Consider the following 19187-nt stretch of genomic DNA (forward strand, 5'->3'; position numbering starts at 1 on the left):
TAACTGTCACATTAGTGTTAGTTTCCTTACATTTATAACTGTCATTTTAGTGTTAGTTTCCTCACATTTATAACTGTCACTTTAGTGTTAGTTTCCTCACATTTATAACTGTCACTTTAGTGTTTCCTCACATTCATAACTGTCACTTTAGTGTTTCCTTACATTTATAACTGTCACTTTAGTGTTAGTTTCCTTACATTTATAACTGTCACTTTAGTGTTAGTTTCCTCACATTTATAAATGTCACTTTACTGTTTCCTTACATTTATAACTGTCACTTTAGTGTTTCCTTACATTTATAACTGTCACTTTAGTGTTAGTTTCCTCACATGTATAACTGTCACTTTAGTGTTTCCTTACATTTAAAACTGTCACTTTAGTGTTTCAACACAGTTATAACTGTCACTTAGTGCTTCTTTACATTTATAACTGTCACTTTAGTGTTAGTTTCCTCACATTTATAACTGTCACTTTAGTGTTTCCTCACATTTATAACTGTAACTTTAGTGCTTCTTTACATTTATAACTGTCACTTTAGTGTTAGTTTCCTCACATTTATAACTGTCACTTTAATGTTAGTTTCCTCACATGTATAACTGTCACTTTAGGTTTAGTTTCCTTACATTTATAACTGTCACTTTAGTGTTAGTTTCCTCACATTTATAACTGTCACTATTAGTGTTTCCTCACATTTATAACTGTCACTTTAGTGTTAGTTTCCTCACATTCATAACTGTCACTTTAGTGTTAGTTTCCTCACATTTATAACTGTCACTATTAGTGTTAGTTTCCTTACATTTATAACTGTCACTTTAGTGTTTCCTTACATTTATAACTGTCACTTTAGTGTTTCCTTACATTTATAACTGTCACTTTAGTTTCCTCACATTCATAACTGTCACTTTAGTGTTAGTTTCCTCACATTCATAACTGTCACTTTAGTGTTAGTTTCCTCACATTTATAACTGTCACTATTAGTGTTAGTTTCCTTACATTTATAACTGTCACTTTAGTGTTTCCTTACATTTATAACTGTCACTTTAGTGTTTCCTTACATTTATAACTGTCACATTAGTGTTAGTTTCCTCAAATGTATAACTGTCAATTTAGTGTTTCCTTACATTTATAACTGTCACTTAAGTTTCCTCACATTTATAACTGTCACTTTAGTTTTCTTACATTTATAACTGTCACTTTAGTTTCCTCACATTCATAACTGTCACTTTAGTGTTAGTTTCCTCACATTCATAACTGTCACTTTAGTGTTAGTTTCCTCACATTTATAACTGTCACTATTAGTGTTAGTTTCCTTACATTTATAACTGTCACTTTAGTTCTCACATTTATAACTGTCACTTTAGTGTTTCCTCACATTTATAACTGTCACTTTAGTGTTAGTTTCCTCACATTTATAACTGTCACTTTAGTTTCCTCACATTTATAACTGCCACTTTAGTGTTTCCTTACTTTTATAACTGTCACTTTAGTGTTTCCTTACATTTATAACTGTCACTTTAGTGTTAGTTTCCTCACATTTATAACTGTCACTTTAGTGTTTCCTTACATGTAAAACTGTCATTTTAGTGTTTCAACACAGTTATAACTGTCACTTTAGTGCTTCTTTACATTTATAACTGTCACTTTAGTGTTAGTTTCCTCACATTTATAACTGTCACTTTAGTGTTTCCTCACATTTATAACTGTCACTTTAGTGCTTCTTTACATTTATAACTGTCATTTTAGTGTTAGTTTCCTCACATTTATAACTGTCACTTTAGTGTTTCCTTACATTTATAACTGTCACATTAGTGTTAGTTTCCTCAAATGTATAACTGTCAATTTAGTGTTTCCTTACATTTATAACTGTCACTTTAGTGTTTCCTCACATTCATAACTGTCACTTTAGTGTTTCCTTTCATTTATAACTGTCACTTTAGTGTTAGTTTCCTTACATTTATAACTGTCACTTTAGTGTTAGTTTCCTCACATTTATAAATGTCACTTTAGTGTTTCCTTACATTTATAACTGTCACATTAGTGTTAGTTTCCTTACATTTATAACTGTCATTTTAGTGTTAGTTTCCTCACATTTATAACTGTCACTTTAGTGTTAGTTTCCTCACATTTATAACTGTCACTTTAGTGTTTCCTCACATTCATAACTGTCACTTTAGTGTTTCCTTACATTTATAACTGTCACTTTAGTGTTAGTTTCCTTACATTTATAACTGTCACTTTAGTGTTAGTTTCCTCACATTTATAAATGTCACTTTACTGTTTCCTTACATTTATAACTGTCACTTTAGTGTTTCCTTACATTTATAACTGTCACTTTAGTGTTAGTTTCCTCACATGTATAACTGTCACTTTAGTGTTTCCTTACATTTAAAACTGTCACTTTAGTGTTTCAACACAGTTATAACTGTCACTTAGTGCTTCTTTACATTTATAACTGTCACTTTAGTGTTAGTTTCCTCACATTTATAACTGTCACTTTAGTGTTTCCTCACATTTATAACTGTAACTTTAGTGCTTCTTTACATTTATAACTGTCACTTTAGTGTTAGTTTCCTCACATGTATAACTGTCACTTTAGGTTTAGTTTCCTTACATTTATAACTGTCACTTTAGTGTTAGTTTCCTCACATTTATAACTGTCACTATTAGTGTTTCCTCACATTTATAACTGTCACTTTAGTTTTCTTACATTTATAACTGTCACTTTAGTTTCCTCACATTCATAACTGTCACTTTAGTGTTAGTTTCCTCACATTCATAACTGTCACTTTAGTGTTAGTTTCCTCACATTTATAACTGTCACTATTAGTGTTAGTTTCCTTACATTTATAACTGTCACTTTAGTGTTTCCTTACATTTATAACTGTCACTTTAGTGTTTCCTTACATTTATAACTGTCACATTAGTGTTAGTTTCCTCAAATGTATAACTGTCAATTTAGTGTTTCCTTACATTTATAACTGTCACTTAAGTTTCCTCACATTTATAACTGTCACTTTAGTTTTCTTACATTTATAACTGTCACTTTAGTTTCCTCACATTCATAACTGTCACTTTAGTGTTAGTTTCCTCACATTCATAACTGTCACTTTAGTGTTAGTTTCCTCACATTTATAACTGTCACTATTAGTGTTAGTTTCCTTACATTTATAACTGTCACTTTAGTTCTCACATTTATAACTGTCACTTTAGTGTTTCCTTACATTTATAACTGTCACTTTAGTGTTTCCTTACATTTATAACTGTCACTTTAGTGTTTCCTTACATTTATAACTGTCACATTAGTGTTAGTTTCCTCAAATGTATAACTGTCAATTTAGTGTTTCCTTACATTTATAACTGTCACTTTAGTGTTTCCTCACATTCATAACTGTCACTTTAGTGTTTCCTTACATTTATAACTGTCACATTAGTGTTAGTTTCCTTACATTTATAACTGTCATTTTAGTGTTAGTTTCCTCACATTTATAACTGTCACTTTAGTGTTAGTTTCCTCACATTTATAACTGTCACTTTAGTGTTTCCTCACATTCATAACTGTCACTTTAGTGTTTCCTTACATTTATAACTGTCACTTTAGTGTTAGTTTCCTTACATTTATAACTGTCACTTTAGTGTTAGTTTCCTCACATTTATAAATGTCACTTTACTGTTTCCTTACATTTATAACTGTCACTTTAGTGTTTCCTCACATGTATAACTGTCACTTTAGTGTTTCCTTACATTTAAAACTGTCACTTTAGTGTTTCAACACAGTTATAACTGTCACTTAGTGCTTCTTTACATTTATAACTGTCACTTTAGTGTTAGTTTCCTCACATTTATAACTGTCACTTTAGTGTTTCCTCACATTTATAACTGTCACTTTAGTGCTTCTTTACATTTATAACTGTCACTTTAGTGTTAGTTTCCTCACATTTATAACTGTCACTTTAATGTTAGTTTCCTCACATGTATAACTGTCACTTTAGGTTTAGTTTCCTTACATTTATAACTGTCACTTTAGTGTTAGTTTCCTCACATTTATAACTGTCACTTTAGTGTTAGTTTCCTCACATTTATAACTGTCACTTTAGTGTTAGTTTCCTCACATTTATAACTGTCACTTTGGTGTTAGTTTCCTCAGATTCATAACTGTCACTTTAGTGTTAGTTTCCTCACATTTATAACTGTCACTTTAGTGTTGTTTCCTAATATTTATAACTGTCACTTTAGTGTTAGTTTCCTCACATTTATATCTGTCACTTTAGTGTTAGTTTCCTCACATTTATAACTGTCACTTTAGTGTTAGTTTCCTCACATTTATAACTTACACTTTAGTGTTAGTTTCCTCACATTTATAACTGTCACTTTAGTGTTAGTTTCCTTACATTTATAACTGTCACTTTAGTGTTACTTACCTCACATTTATAAATGTCACTTTAGTGTTTCCTTACATTTATAACTGTCACTTTAGTGTTTCCTCACATTTATAACTGTCACTTTAGTGCTTATTTACATTTATAACTGTCACTTTAGTGTTAGTTTCCTCACATTTATAACTGTCACTTTAATGTTAGTTTCCTCACATGTATAACTGTCACTTTAGGTTTAGTTTCCTTACATTTATAACTGTCACTTTAGTGTTAGTTTCCTTACATTTATAACTGTCACTTTAGTGTTTCCTCACATTTATAACTGTCACTTTAGTGTTAGTTTCCGCACATTTATAACTGTCACTTTAGTGTTAGTTTCCTCACATTTATAACTGTCACTTTAGTGTTAGTTTCCTCACATTTATAACTGTCACTTTAGTGTTGTTTCCTAACATTTATAACTGTCACTTTAGTGTTAGTTTCCTCACATTTATAACTGTCACTTTAGTGTTAGTTTCCTCACATTTATAACTGTCACTTTAGTGTTAGTTTCCTCACATTTATAACTGTCACTTTAATGTTAGTTTCCTCACATGTATAACTGTCACTTTAGGTTTAGTTTCCTTACATTTATAACTGTCACTTTAGTGTTAGTTTCCTTACATTTATAACTGTCACTTTAGTGTTTCCTCACATTTATAACTGTCACTTTAGTGTTAGTTTCCGCACATTTATAACTGTCACTTTAGTGTTAGTTTCCTCACATTTATAACTGTCACTTTAGTGTTAGTTTCCTCACATTTATAACTGTCACTTTAGTGTTGTTTCCTAACATTTATAACTGTCACTTTAGTGTTAGTTTCCTCACATTTATAACTGTCACTTTAGTGTTAGTTTCCTCACATTTATAACTGTCACTTTAGTGTTAGTTTCCTCACATTTATAACTGACACTTTAGTTTCCTCACATTTATAACTGTCACTTTAGTGTTAGTTTCCTCACATTTATAACTGTCACTATTAGTGTTTCCTCACATTTATAACTGTCACTTTAGTTTCCTCACATTCATAACTGTCACTTTAGTGTTAGTTTCCTCACATTCATAACTGTCACTTTAGTGTTAGTTTCCTCACATTTATAACTGTCACTATTAGTGTTAGTTTCCTTACATTTATAACTGTCACTTTAGTTTTCTCACATTTATAACTGTCACTTTAGTTTTCTTACATTTATAACTGTCACTTTAGTGTTTCCTTACATTTATAACTGTCACTTTAGTGTTTCCTTACATTTATAACTGTCACTTTAGTGTTAGTTTCCTCACATTTATAACTGTCACTTTAGTGTTTCCTTACATGTAAAACTGTCACTTTAGTGTTAGTTTCCTTACATTTATAACTGTCACTTTAGTTTTCTCACATTTATAACTGTCACTTTAGTGTTTCCTTACATGTAAAACTGTCATTTTAGTGTTTCAACACAGTTATAACTGTCACTTTAGTGCTTCTTTACATTTATAACTGTCACTTTAGTGTTAGTTTCCTCACATTTATAACTGTCACTTTAGTGTTTCCTCACATTTATAACTGTCACTTTAGTGCTTCTTTACATTTATAACTGTCATTTTAGTGTTAGTTTCCTCACATTTATAACTGTCACTTTAGTGTTTCCTTACATTTATAACTGTCACATTAGTGTTAGTTTCCACAAATGTATAACTGTCAATTTAGTGTTTCCTTACATTTATAACTGTCACTTTAGTGTTTCCTTACATTTAAAACTGTCACTTTAGTGTTAGTTTCCTCACATTTATAACTGTCACTTTAGTGTTTCCTTACATTTAAAACTGTCACTTTAGTGTTTCAACACAGTTATAACTGTCACTTTAGTGCTTCTTTACATTTATAACTGTCACTTTAGTGTTAGTTTCCTCACATTTATAACTGTCACTTTAGTGTTTCCTCACATTTATAACTGTCACTTTAGTGTTAGTTTCCTCACATTTATAACTGTCACTTTAGTGTTAGTTTCCTCACATTTATAACTGTCACTTTAGTGTTAGTTTCCTCAGATTCATAACTGTCACTTTAGTGTTAGTTTCCTCACATTTATAACTGTCACTTTAGAGTTTCCTAACATTTATAACTGTCACTTTAGTGTTAGTTTCCTCACATTTATAACTGTCACTTTAGTGTTAGTTTCCTCACATTTATAACTGTCACTATTAGTGTTTCCTCACATTTATAACTGTCACTTAAGTTTCCTTACATTTATAACTGTCACTTTAGTGTTTCCTCACATTTATAACTGTCACTTTAGTGTTGTTTCCTAACATTTATAACTGTCACTTTAGTGTTAGTTTCCTCACATTTATAACTGTCACTTTAGTGTTAGTTTCCTCACATTTATAACTGTCACTTTAGTGTTAGTTTCCTCACATTTATAACTGTCACTTTAGTTTCCTCACATTTATAACTGTCACTTTAGTGTTAGTTTCCTCACATTTATAACTGTCACTATTAGTGTTTCCTCACATTTATAACTGTCACTTAAGTTTCCTCACATTTATAACTGTCACTTTAGTTTCCTCACATTCATAACTGTCACTTTAGTGTTAGTTTCCTCACATTCATAACTGTCACTTTAGTGTTAGTTTCCTCACATTTATAACTGTCACTATTAGTGTTAGTTTCCTTACATTTATAACTGTCACTTTAGTTTTCTCACATTTATAACTGTCACTTTAGTGTTTCCTTACATTTATAACTGTCACTTTAGTGTTTCCTTACATTTATAACTGTCACTTTAGTGTTAGTTTCCTCACATTTATAACTGTCACTTTAGTGTTTCCTTACATGTAAAACTGTCATTTTAGTGTTTCAACACAGTTATAACTGTCACTTTAGTGCTTCTTTACATTTATAACTGTCACTTTAGTGTTAGTTTCCTCACATTTATAACTGTCACTTTAGTGTTTCCTCACATTTATAACTGTCACTTTAGTGCTTCTTTACATTTATAACTGTCATTTTAGTGTTAGTTTCCTCACATTTATAACTGTCACTTTAGTGTTTCCTTACATTTATAACTGTCACATTAGTGTTAGTTTCCTCAAATGTATAACTGTCAATTTAGTGTTTCCTTACATTTATAACTGTCACTTTAGTGTTTCCTTACATTTAAAACTGTCACTTTAGTGTTAGTTTCCTCACATTTATAACTGTCACTTTAGTGCTTCTTTACATTTATAACTGTCACTTTAGTGTTAGTTTCCTCATATTTATAACTGTCACTTTAGTGTTTCCTCACATTTATAACTGTCACTTTAGTGTTAGTTTCCTCACATTTATAACTGTCACTTTAGTGTTAGTTTCCTCACATTTATAACTGTCACTTTAGTGTTAATTTCCTCAGATTCATAACTGTCACTTTAGTGTTAGTTTCCTCACATTTATAACTGTCACTTTAGTGTTTCCTAACATTTATAACTGTCACTTTAGTGTTAGTTTCCTCACATTTATAACTGTCACTTTAGTTTCCTCACATTTATAACTGTCACTTTAGTGTTAGTTTCCTCACATTTATAACTGTCACTTTAGTTTCCTCACATTTATAACTGTCACTTTAGTGTTAGTTTCCTCACATTTATAACTGTCACTATTAGTGTTTCCTCACATTTATAACTGTCACTTAAGTTTCCTTACATTTATAACTGTCACTTTAGTGTTTCCTCACATTTATAACTGTCACTTTAGTGTTAGTTTCCTCACATTCATAACTGTCACTTTAGTGTTAGTTTCCTCACATTTATAACTGTCACTATTAGTGTTAGTTTCCTTACATTTATAACTGTCACTTTAGTTTTCTTACATTCATAACTGTCACTTTAGTGTTTCCTCACATTTATAACTTTCACTTTAGTTTTCTTACATTTATAACTGTCACTTTAGTGTTTCCTTACATTTATAACTGTCACTTTAGTGTTTCCTTACATTTATAACTGTCACTTTAGTGTTTCCTTACATGTAAAACTGTCACTATTAGTGTTTCCTCACATTTATAACTGTCACTTTAGTGTTAGTTTCCTCACATTCATAACTGTCACTTTAGTGTTAGTTTCCTCACATTTATAACTGTCACTATTAGTGTTAGTTTCCTCACATTTATAACTGTCACTATTAGTGTTTCCTCACATTTATAACTGTCACTTAAGTTTCCTCACATTTATAACTGTCACTTTAGTTTCCTCACATTCATAACTGTCACTTTAGTGTTAGTTTCCTCACATTTATAACTGTCACTTTAGTGTTAGTTTCCTCACATTTATAACTGTCACTTTAGTGTTAGTTTCCTCACATTTATAACTGTCACTTTAGTTTCTTCACATTTATAACTGTCACTTTAGTGTTAGTTTCCACATTTATAACTGTCACTATTAGTGTTTCCTCACATTTATAACTGTCACTTAAGTTTCCTCACATTTATAACTGTCACTTTAGTGTTAGTGTCCTCACATTTATAACTGTCACTTTAGTGTTTCCTCACATTTATAACTGTCACTTTAGTGTTAGTTTCCTCACATTTATAACTGTCACTTTAGTTTCCTCACATTTATAACTGTCACTTTAGTGTTTCCTTACATTTATAACTGTCACTTTAGTGTTTCCTTACATTTATCACTGTCACTTTAGTGTTAGTGTCCTCACATTTATAACTGTCACTTTAGTGTTTCCTCACATTTATAACTGTCACTTTAGTGTTAGTTTCCTCACATTTATAACTGTCACTTTAGTGTTTTTTTCCTCACATTTATAACTGTCACTTTAGTGTTTCCTTACATTTATAACTGTCACTTTAGTGTTTCCTTACATTTATAACTGTGTTAGTTTCCTCACATTTATAACTGTCACTTTAGTGTTAGTTTCCTCACATTTATAACTGTCACTTTAGTGTTAGTTTCCTCACATTTATAACTGTCACTTTAGTGTTAGTTTCCTCACATTTATAACTGTCACTTTAGTTTCCTCACATTTATAACTGTCACTTTAGTGTTTCCTCACATTTATAACTGTCACTTTAGTGTTAGTTTCCTCACATTTATAACTGTCACTTTAGTGTTTCCTTACATTTATAACTGTCACGTTAGTGTTTCCTTACATTTATAACTGTGTTAGTTTCCTTCAGTTTGTAGCCTACATCTTGCACTCCATTCTGTTGACCTTTCTTTCCTCTGTCACGTCCATTGTAGTTGTTCTTGAGGGTTGCTAGAATTAGTAGATTATATTAGGCTAATGTTGTGCAATAATTTAGGACATGTAGCCTATTTTAGTCTTCATGGAACTCTGACCACACTTTTCAGTTTAAACCTGGAGCCTGGCGCATGGTGCACAACGACTGGACCGTTGTCATTACAGTCCCATGATTCATGAGGATTGGTAGATTTATAGGACTACTGTTCAACCCCTCTTGTACACTTTTCTCACCTTCCAATATTTCATGGATTGAACAACTGAGTATGGCAACTTTCAGGATGAATCAAACGACAGTATTTTTGATTCATCAATATATTTAGTGCGTACAGGCTCTCCAAACCTGTTTTTTTAATGATTCACACATACCTTGCTAACCCTAAAATTTGCCTAAATAATGTACAAAATCAGAGTATTTTTAAATCTACTATTTGGTGCTGAAACTGAGAAGAAAATGCATAGATGGCTTTTTTTCATTGATCCCTATATTCTGAACCCGTTCTCTCCACGTATTCTAGTGTGTCTGTTGACAAAATTCTAATTAAAGGTACACTGTATTTAAAGGGATGGTTTAAGATAGAATGTACTGAAAACCCGATTGAACGCAAACTCACTTTAATGTCTGTTTGGGCTCCTCAATTTCCCTATCATTTTGATGTGTTTCAACAGGGTGAATAGGCTGTCTTCAGCACCTCTCCATGTTGCTCATGTCTCTAACCTACAAGAGAGTCATCTCCATGACACGTCAGATAACAGAAAGAAAAAAAAAACGTTTTACTCTTGACTTTTGTGGAAACTAAATATGTTTGGTCTCAGCTGTGTTCTCAACCTGAAGTTTTGGAAGTTTTGCCTCCTACCCCCCCCCCCTCATATCCGGAATCGAGAGTTAAGGAGTTTGGCTCGCGCGAACACGGTTGTTTTTTTTGTGTTTTTTTAAAGCGCTCGGTTTCACGCGCCTATTTTGGGGACGCGCGAAATTCATTCACCCGAACGTGTCGCGCGTGAATCGGGAACGCGCTTTTTACTACACGAACGCGCTTTTACACACTAAAACGATCAATATTAAAGATGGGTTAATGATGATGATGTCTAGTGTTAACTGTAACACATATATATGATATCTAGGACTAATCAATAGAATCTCTGACAAAACCTACTTCCAAAAGGGCATCGTTTAAAAATATATATATTTTATTTTTGCACTTCCTCGATGATCCGACGAGAGAAAATAGCCAGCATGTAGGCTGTTTCCTTCCTCCCACTATAGGTAGACTACATGTCAAAACACTAAAACGAGTATTCGTTCAAAACGCACATAATTCGTTAACCGTAACCCATACTTGCAAAGATCTGTAGCCTATATAATGACTTGTGTGGCTAGGCTGAGTAGAGCATCACGATATGATATGAGAAAAATCACCAAACCCTCTCATAGCCTTCTATTGCATGAAGGATAACTGACGGATGTCATGCAACGAGCAACAAAAAGAGACATCTGACGAGACCGTTTGCAATATAGCCTGCCGGTCGCATTCGGTCTTCCGCTCCTGTAGTGATTGCGCAGAGGAAACATCTAACTTGGCTGATCAAATGAATCTGCTTTCAATATCACAGTTAGCAGGCTAACAGTGAACATGCTTACGCTAGTCATAATGATGACAAATACATCATATCATTAGTGTCGAGAGAGAGAGAGAGAGAGAGAGAGACAGACAGAGATAGAGAGAGTAGAGAGACAGAGAGAGAGCGAGAGAGAGTAGAGAGAGAGAAAGAGACAGAGAGAGAGAGAGAGAGAGAGAGAGAGAGGGAGAGAGAGAGAGAGAGGGAGAGAGAGAGAGAGAGAGAGAGAGCGACAGAGAGAGAGTAGAGAGACAGAGAGAGAGAGAGAGAGAGAGGAATCCGACCAAAATGGAACAGATTGACATCTCCATATTGTTCCCTACTAATCGAGGGACCCAGAGCAGAGCAGACATTCCACTAATAGAAATGAAGCAGTGTAAAAAAAGAAGCGACAAAATGAAGCGGCAGAAGCAGTAGTTCCCTACCTAACCTCTCTTCCTCAGTCAGTTTGGAATGAGAAACACAGTGGTTATTGTATCGAAAGACATATCGTTACTCTTGTTTCCATGAAAGCTGTATTCTCAGCATAATGACATTGGAGCGTTGTCAAAAACATGATTCCAAATACTAAAATGTTGTTTTGGGGAAAACATTAGAAGGGTTCGTTTCTTCAAGACAACCCGTTCTCTTCAGCAGTAGCCTAGGAATCACGGACCTTTTTTTCAAAACGGGATAAGCCGGAAAAACCCACCATTGACTGGCAAACTAAAAACCCTTTTTACAAATACATGACTATTATTAAATAATACTTACAATTTTTGCATTAAAATTGTCAGGAGGACGGTATCCGTTTCGTTTTCGGAGGCACATCCGTTTCTTTTTATGTTTTTTTTTTTATATGTAAGAATACTGTATCTATTCGCTGTTCCCGTGTTCCAGCGCGAGCTAGGATCTACACCCTTACCGAGGCGGACGGAGTGGCACTGCGCATGCGTGGAGCCGGACGGTTCAACACAGGCAGACAGAGCGGGCTGTTTACCAAGGAGAGTGACTTCCTCACTAATAGCTGGCATTTCTTATAAAACTAACTAAAACTATTTTATGTGCCGTAATAACTCATAATTAATTAGATCAAACTAACATATTGTTTAAGTAGATACTCGTCAACGTAATCATCCTCGTTTTCCTCCCCATATTCATCATCATCAAGTAAATAAACTGAAATTGCAACAACGACATTTTAATGACATAATAATAATAATCATCATCATCATAATTATAGTCATTATTTTTTCTTTGCATAAGGTAAACCCAAGAAAGCCCCACATAGCCTAGACTACAACAGTGATGTTTTTTAATGATCTGATTATTTATTCCCAATAAGCCCAATCAACCACATTGATAAAAATTAAATAAAAATGGCACTAATTAATTCAAAGAAACTGTCGTTTCACACTCACACACTTTTGACAACAAGTTACCTCACATACTTAATAAATGTCACCTCCTCTTCCATACAAACTATCGTGGTAGGCTAGTTCCAGCGAATCCCTGCGGATAAACGTTAAATGACTTAAGGAACACACCGTGTATGCTGTGCCGAGCTGTCTACGGCAACGTGATGGTTCATATCTGCCATGTGTTTCTGCCGTGGTTCTGTCCAGCAAGCGGCGCCAGACACCAACAATAGCCCAAAATGAAGACACGGACCCCCTGGCGCCTCAAAGCGTCTCTAGGGCCTATCTTTTTATGCCTAGAATCTATATGGTCTCGTTTGTTGCAGAACAATTGCATAGCAATAACATTTAATTAGAACGAGTCATTTTTTGTTGTTGTTTTATTTTATTTTATTTTTTATTTCTTGACCATTTCCAGACTGTGTAGTCTAAACACTAGGCCTATGGACAAATTTACTATTATTTTATGTATTATCAATTGGCGCACTGAATGATGTTCAATAGTTGCCGGATATTCGAAACGAAAATACACTTTATTCTTCTGTTATGTGTTTTTTTTATATCGTGAGATCTGCCGTTTGCCACACGGTGTCAGTAAAACTCTCTGAGATGGGAAGCGTCAGCTAACCATTTTCTTCCTCATTCCTGACGCAACCCAATACCACTCCCTACATGGGCATCTTTTGATAAATCCATGCAGGAGTCAAAGTGACAGCCTCATTCCAGAATCTTTATGTCAATGTCCTGTCTTGTAGGCTGTGGGCCTATTTTTTTTGTGGTGTTGAAAAGGATTGGAACGTGTTGAGATAACACATGTTGCGATTTATCTGACCTAAACTAATCTAAAATTCCATTGAATGGTGTGGGGAAAAATAAATATGTATCTCGTTGCTTCCTTATCAACAATCCATATTGTGTCGTGTCACAAATACACAATTTTAACAGTCGATATGTACTGACAAAGCCGTGCATGCAAATGCAAACAAAACACACTGACACACACACACACACACACACACACACACACACACACACACACACACACACACACACACACACACACACACACACACACACACACACACACACACACACTTGTCTTTAATTTCAAGTAAGGGATGGCTGTGTAAAGACATCTGGGTCTGCATCCAGAGCAAACAGTCTAGCTGTCATCCACAACAACACTTCCGATTGAGCTGTATTCTGTCCCCATCACACACAACCACCAACATTCACACACACACACACACACACACACACACACACACACACACACACACACACACACACATACGTGGTGCGATCCAATCAGAGCCCTCCATCACCTCGTGTACTCCACTCCAACGGCCGTCCTCCCGGAGATCAATGTCATATGACTTTCGTGTTGATTTTCTGCTTCCCCGGCATTTGAGATAACGTCTGTAACCATCAGAGATAACCAAACAGAGACACACACACACACACACACACACACACACACAAACCCACAAACACACACACCGGCCAATGTGTCACTGTGTCAGTTACAGTTGAGGTCGGAAGTTTACATACATCTCAGCCAAATACATTTAAACTCGGTTTTTCACAATTTCTGACATTTAATCCTAGTAAAAATTCCCTGTCTTTAGGTCAGTTATGATCACCACTTTATTTTAAGAATGTGAAATGTCAGAATAATAGTAGAGAGAATGATTTACTTCAGCTTTTATTTCTTTCATCACATTCTGGGAAGAAGTTTACATACACCCAATTAGCATTTAGAAGCATTGCCTTTAAATTGTTCAACTTGGGTTCAACATTTCGGGTAGCTTTCCACAAGCTTCCCACAACACTTTGGGGGAATTTTGGCCCATTCCTCCTGACAGAGCTGGTGTAACTGAGTCAGGTTTGCAGGCTTCCTTGCTCGCATACACTTTTTCAGTTCTGCCCGAACACGATGCTGGCACCCCCGTACTTCACAGTTGGGATGGTGTTCTTCGGCTTGCAAGCCTCTCCCTTTTTCCTCCAAACATAACGATGGTCATTATGGCCAAACAGTTCTATTTTTGTTTCATCAGGCCAGAGGACATTTCTCCAAAGAGTACGATCTATGTCCCCATGTGCTGGTGGGCTGGTTTTGGAACAGTGTCTTCTTCCTTGCTGAGCGGCTTTTCAGGTTATGTTGATATAGGACTCATTTTACTGTGGATATAGATACTTTTGTACCTGTTTCCTCCAGCATCTTCACAAGGTCCTTTGCTGTTGTTCTGGGATTGATTTGCACTTTTCACACCAAAGTACGTTCATCTCTAGGAGACAGAACGCGTCTCCTTCCTGAGCGGCATGACGGCTGCGTGGTCCCATGGTGTTTTATACTTGAGTACTATTGTTTGTACAGATGAACGTGGCACCTTCAGGCGTTTGGATATTGCTTCCAAGGATGAACCAGACTTGTGGAGGTCTACAATTTTTTTTCTGGGGTCTTGGCTGATTTCTTTTGATGTTCCCATGATGTCAAGCAAAGATGCACTGAGTTTGAAGGTAGGCCTTGAAATACATCCACAGGTACACCTCCAATTGACTCAAATTATGTTAATTAGCCTATCAGAAGCTTCTAAAGCCATGACATAATTTTCTGGAATTTTCCAAGCTGTTTAAGGCACAGTCATCTTAGTGTATGTAAACTTCTGACCCACTGGAATTGTGATACAGTGAATTATAAGTAAAATAATCTGTCTGTAAACAATTGTTGGAAAAATGACTTGTGTCATGCACGAAGTAGATGTCCTAACCAAAAAATAACGAGTTCTAATGACTCCAATCTAAGTGTATGTAAACTTCCAACTCCCACTGTATGTTTGGATATCGCACCCTGGCAGTTACTGTTGTTTGTACATCTTGAGACAACATAGCGACTACCACTTCCTTAAATTTGTCAGAACGTATATAATTATAAAATAATCAAGAAATCTGTCTTATTTTTATGTGTTTGTTGAGGACATCTTAGTCGCACAATTTTACGTCTAAACTTCTGACTTCAACTGTAGGTGTCAGGTAGAAATACCCTGAGTATACCAAACATTAAGAACACCCCGAGTATACCAAACATTAAGAACACCCTGAGTATACCAAACATTAAGAACACCCCGAGTATACCAAACATTAAGAACACCCCGAGTATACCAAACATTAAGAACATAATTTTTTAACTCAGCCACAAAAGAAACTTCCTCTCACTGTCAACTGGGTTTATTTTCAGCAAACTTAACATGAGTAAATATTTGTATGAACATAAGATTCAACAACTGAGACATAAACTGAACAAGTTCCACAGACATGTGACTAACAGAAATGGAATAATGTGTCCCTGAACAAAGGCGGGGGGGGGGGTCAAAATCAAAGTAACAGTCAGTATCTGGTGTGGCCACCAGCTGCATTAAGTACTGCAGTGCATCTCATCCTCATGGACTGCACCATATTTGCCAGTTCTTGCTGTGAGATGTTACCCCACTCTTCCACCAAGGCACCTGCAAGTTCCTGAACATTTCTGGGGGGAATGGCCCTAACTCTCACCCTCCGATCCAACAGGCCACAGGTGTGCTCAATGGGATTGAGATCCGGGCTCTTCGCTGGCCATGGCAGAACACTGACATCCCTGTCTTGCAGGAAATCACACACAGAATGAACAGTATGGCTGGTGGCATTGTCATGCTGGAGGGTCATGTCAGGATGAGCCTGCAGGAAGGGTATTACATGAGGGAGGAGAATGTCTTCCCTGTAACGCATAGTGTTGAGATTGCCTGCAATGACAACAAGCTCAGTCTGATGATGCTGTGACACACCACCCCAGACCATGACGGACCCTCCACCTCCAAATCGATCCCGCTCCAGAGTACAGGCCTCGGTGTAACGCTCATTCCTTCGAGGATGAACGCGAATCCGACCATCACCACTGTTGAGACAAAACCGCAACTGATCAGTGAAGAACACTTTTTGCCAGTCCTGTCTGGTCCAGTGACGGTGGATTTGTGCACATAGGCGACTTTGTTGTCGGTGATGTCTGGTGAGGACCTGCCTTCCAACAGGCCTTACAAGCCCTCAGTCCAGCCTCTCTCAGCCTATTGCGGACAGTCTGAGCACGCCCCCATTCACATCGACAGGGCTGTAGTGGAGCAGGTTGAGAGCTTCACGTTCCTCTGTGTCCAGATCACCAACAAACTATCATGGTTGTTACCCACCAAGACAGTTGTGAAGAGAGCACGACAACGCCTTTTTCCCCTCGGGAGAATGAAAAGATTTGGCATGGGCCTTCAGGTCCTCAAAAAGTTATACAGCTGCACCATCGAGAGCATGGTTGCATCACCGCCTGGTATGGCAACTTCTCAGCCTCCGACTGCAAGGAGGGTAGTGCTTATGGCCCAGTACATCACTGGAGCCAAGCTTCCTGCCATCCAGGACCTCTATACCAGGTGGCATCAGAGGAAGGCCCTAAAATTGTCCAAATACTCCAGCCATCCTAATCATAGACCAGGCCTGGGCAACTCCAGTCATCAGGGGCCTGATTGCTGTCACAGTTTTGGCCCCAGCACCCAGCTAACACACCTGACTCCAATAATCAACTAATCATGATCTTCAGTTTAGAATGCAATTAGTTTAAATCAGGTGTGTTTGCTAGGGGGGGGGGGGGTGACACCAATCAGGCCCACCCATGGACTAGACTGTTCTCTCTGCATACCGCACGGTAAGCGGTACCAGAGCGCCAAGTCTAGGTCCCAAAAGCTTCTTAACAGTTCTACCCCCAAGCTATAAGACTCCTGAACTGCTAATCAAATGGCTACCTAGACTATTTGCATTTTACGCTGCTGATACTCGCTGTTTATTATCTATGCATAGTCACTTTACCCATACCTGCATGTACATATTACCTCAATTACCTCAACTAAACCCATACCCCCACACATTGTCTCTGTGTCGGTACTTGTTATTGTTATTTTATTGTAAAACTTTATTTTAAAATTTGAGTTTATTTAGTAAATATTTTCTTAACTATTATTTTTCTTAACCCCATTGTTGGTTATTATTATGGTTATTGTAAATAAGCATTTCACGTAAGGTACCAGTTGTATTCGACGCATGTGACAAATACGATTTAATTTGAAAACACACACACACACACACACACACACACACACACACACACACACACACACACACACACACACACACACACACACACACACACACACACACACACACACACACACACACACACACACACACACACACACACACACACACACACACAGTCCTAATGAGAAGTGCATTGCTGGTTGAAGTTTCCAAGAAGCATGACTATTCTGGGCTCAGTTTTTGACAGTGCAACCCGAGGTCATGAGTCTGTGTCTGTACTTGTTGTTTAAGTATGCCAGAGTTGAGAACTCTGACTCACACAGGTATGTGGTTCCAAACTGGACCAGAACATCTACTGCTTTCTCAGTCAGGCAGGAGACCACTTCCTGCCGTAGATGAACAACCCAGAACTGTGTGAGTGGGTTTACCTCAAAAAGCATCTTGCTTCAATCAGTTTATTCCAGTTAGAATACAAATGATTAGTTGTATTTTAACAGCAACAGATCCAACCTAGACTTGTTCTAGTAAACAATAATTTCTACAGTAAGATGTACAGATCATTTTTCGTCTTCATGTTACTTGTGGTTTAATTATTAGTAGCTAGCTAGCTTGCTTTGGCTAACGTTAGATAGCTAGCTATTAGCTGTGGACAAGGGGATTGTTTAAAAGAGAAACTCACATCGACTAATATGAGAGATAGTACTCCCTTATTTCGGCTTATAAAATGACAAGCTAGCTGACTTAACTTTTCCACTGTTGAAGCGCTCTTTCCTGAAGCAGTCTGTCGTGTTCTGAAACAACTCCATGGGTTTACCATTATGCTGTGGATGTTTGTTTAAAAAAAAAATATATATATATATATATATCTCTGTAAATCAGTTAAGAAAACATTGTTATTTACAATGACACCCTAGGAACAGTGGGTTAACTGCCTTGTTCAGGGGCAGAAGGGCAGATTTTTACCTTGTCAGCTCGGGGGACTCAATGTAGCAACCTTTCAGTTACTGGCCCAACGCTCGAACCACTAAGCTACCTTCCGCCCCAAATTGATTGACTCGTTCCAGGGTTGCCTAGGTGACTTTCTAAATGTAATCTGTTACAGTTACTAGTTACCTGTCCAGAATTGTTATCAGTAACGTAACTTTTGGATTACCCAAACTCAGTAATGTAATCCGATTACATTCAGTTACTTTTAGATTACTTTCCCCTTAAGAGGCATTAGAAGAATACAAGCATGTATGTTACCAATTAAACAACATCTCTTGCAGGATAAATCAATGTTAAGGTTTACATAGAGATATATATATATATATATAGAGATACAACAGTATCTCGGACCTGCCTGGTGTGTTCCTTGTTCTTCATGATGCTCTCTGCGCTTTTAACGGACCTCTGAGACTATCACAGTGCAGGTGCATTTATACAGAGACTTGATTACA

The 19187-nt window shown here is 36.2% G+C and overlaps 1 protein-coding gene across 2 annotated transcripts in view; it reads right to left on the reverse strand.

Annotated features, from left to right (window-relative positions):
• LOC139417429 (regulator of G-protein signaling 17-like) overlaps positions 1–12154 on the reverse strand; it is a 133091-nt gene extending 120937 nt beyond the window's left edge. Inside the window, exon 1 of one of the 2 annotated variants that reach the window (XM_071166711.1) lies at positions 11996–12154. The gene's annotated coding sequence lies outside the window, so the exon portion shown is untranslated. The remainder of the gene's footprint in view (positions 1–11995) is intronic. The other variant, XM_071166710.1, reaches the window with a different exon arrangement.
• Between the last annotated feature and the right edge of the window lie 7033 nt (positions 12155–19187).

This window comes from Oncorhynchus clarkii, chromosome 9 (assembly GCF_045791955.1).
Source record: "Oncorhynchus clarkii lewisi isolate Uvic-CL-2024 chromosome 9, UVic_Ocla_1.0, whole genome shotgun sequence".
Classification (NCBI taxonomy): domain Eukaryota; kingdom Metazoa; phylum Chordata; class Actinopteri; order Salmoniformes; family Salmonidae; genus Oncorhynchus; species Oncorhynchus clarkii.